Here is a 2,606-nt window from a genome sequence, read left to right as displayed (position 1 = left end):
GTGGCGATTATTACTGTGATCAATAATCTGTTGATGAGAGTAACAGGCTCTGTGGCGATTATTACTGTGATCAATAATCTGTTGATGAGAGTAACGGGCTCTGTGGCGATTATTACTGTGATCAATAATGTGATCGATAAAGTTGTGAACATGATCCAATCAACAGGTTCTGTTCCCCTCTGGCTGTTCAACACGTCAATATAGATGCATTTGCAATACTGCTGAATAACCCAACTGTTACCATATCTGTTATAAACTGAACAAAAATTATAAACGCAACATGCAACAATTTCAACTATTTTACTGAGTTACAGTTCATATAAGGAAATCGGTCAATTGAAAAAAGTTAATTAGGGCACTAATCTATAGATTTCACATGACTGGGTAGGGGTGCAGCCATTGGTGGGCCTGGGAGGACATAGTCCCACCCACTGGGGAGCCAAGCCCAGCCAATCAGAATGAGTTTTTCCCCAACAAAAGGGCTTCATTATAGACAGAAATAGTCCTCAGTTTCATCAGCTGTCCGGGTGGCTGTTACACGTGGTCTGCGGTTGTGAGTCAGGTTGGACGTACTGCCAAATTCTCTAAAAAAGACTGCACATTTTAAAGTGGCCTTTTGTTGTCCCCAGCAGAAGGTGCACCTGTGTAATGATCATCCTGTTTAATCAGCTTCTTGATATGCCACACCTGTCAGGTGGATGGATTATCTTGGCAAGGGAGAAATGCTCACTAACAGGGATGTAAACAAATTTAGTGCAAAATTTCAGAGAAATAAGGTTTTTGTGAGTATGGAAAATTTTATTCAGTGTATAAAGACAATGGTGTCCTATAAGAAAAGCACTAATATCTGATGATATACACAAATGACTGATAATTGGATGATAGAAATTGATAACAGTATTGTGAGGGCCGTTTTGTTAGACTTCAGTGCAGTACAGACATTATCGATCATAGTCTGTTGCTGGAAAAACGTGTTGTGGCTTTACACCCCCTGCTATAATGTGGATAAAGAGTTGCCTGTCTCAGAGGGTGTTCTTTAATGGAAGCCTCTCAAACATAATCCAGGTAGAATCAGCAATTCCCCAGGGTAGACACTATACACACACATACACATGGATTTAGTACTGTAGATATGTGGTAGTGGTGGATTAGGGGCTGAGGGCACACAGTGTGTTGTGAATGTATTGTAATGTTTAAAAAATTTGTATGAACTGCCTTAATTTTGCTGGACCCCAGGAAGAGTAGCTACTGACTTGGAAGAGTAGCTGCTGCCTTGACAGGAACTAATGGGGATCCATAATAAACCCCAGGAAGAGTAGCTGCTGCCTTGGCAGGAACTAATGAGGATCCATTATAAACCCCAGGAAGAGTAGCTGCTGCCTTGACAGGAACTAATGAGGATCCATAATAAACCCCAGGAAGAGTAGCTGCTGCCTTGGCAGGAACTAATGGGGATCCATAATACATACAAATATACTCATTATATCAGTTGTATATACACTGAGTGTATATTAAGAACACCTTCCTAATATTGAGTTACACCCCCCTTTTGCCCTCAGAACAGCCTCAATTCATCGGGGCATGGACTCTACAAGGTGTCGAAAGCGTTCCACAGGGATGCTGGGCCCATGTTGACTCCAATGCTTCCCCACAGTTGTGTCAAGTTGGCTGGATGTCCTTTGGGTGGTGGACCATTCTTGATACACACGGGAAACTGTTGAGCGTGAAAAACCCAGCAACGTTGCAGTTCTTGACACAAACCGGTGCGCCTGGCACCTACTACCCATATCCCCGTTCAAAGGCACTTAAATATTTTGTCTTGTCCATTCACCTTCTGAATGACACACATACACACAACCCATGTGTCAATTGTCTCAAAGGTTAAAGAAGGATTTTTAACCTATCTCCGACCTTCATCTACACTGATTGAAGTGGATTTAACAAGTGAAATCAGTAAGGGATCATATCTTTCAGCTGGTCAGTCTGTCATGGAAAGGGCAGGTGTTCTTAATGTTTTGTCCACTCAGTGTCTAGTAACTATTATATCACGTGAAATAGTCTGATCCTAATCCTACACAGTAGGATCCAGTCATTTGCCTTCAGCTTCTGGCTGGTAGGTCATTTATGAGTGTTCCCATATTGGCAGATTTGAGATAATTTATGATTGATTGTTCCCATATTGGCTGGTAGATAATGAATGATTTTGAAGTGTGTGTGTGTGTGTGTGTGAGATCTGCAAGCATGTTTTATATCAAGATGGTAAAGGACTCTAATGAAAGATTGGAAATCCCAACTGCGGGGCCATGTGGAAACCATTCTCCTACTTGGAGGATGTAGCGGTCGTGTCTCTGCCGAGTTGGCTGGTCTGAAGGAATAACATAAACCCAGTTTTTCCATATTTACATGTGTGCTGAAACCGTAGATATTTGCTTCTCTTGCAGTTAATAGTTTGTTGTTTTATTAATGACACTGGAAAACAAAACGTTTTTTGTTGTTGTTTGGTTGACTTTCATGCATGGACGTGTCAAAGCAGAGTTTTTAATTTAATTTGTAATTAAAACATTTAAAAACCCAGCCGAAGATGCTTAAAAAAAAATAAAAAAAAG

This window comes from Salvelinus sp. IW2-2015, unplaced genomic scaffold, assembly GCF_002910315.2.
Source record: "Salvelinus sp. IW2-2015 unplaced genomic scaffold, ASM291031v2 Un_scaffold2353, whole genome shotgun sequence".
Classification (NCBI taxonomy): domain Eukaryota; kingdom Metazoa; phylum Chordata; class Actinopteri; order Salmoniformes; family Salmonidae; genus Salvelinus; species Salvelinus sp. IW2-2015.
Note: the sequence above shows the minus strand (reverse complement) of the source record.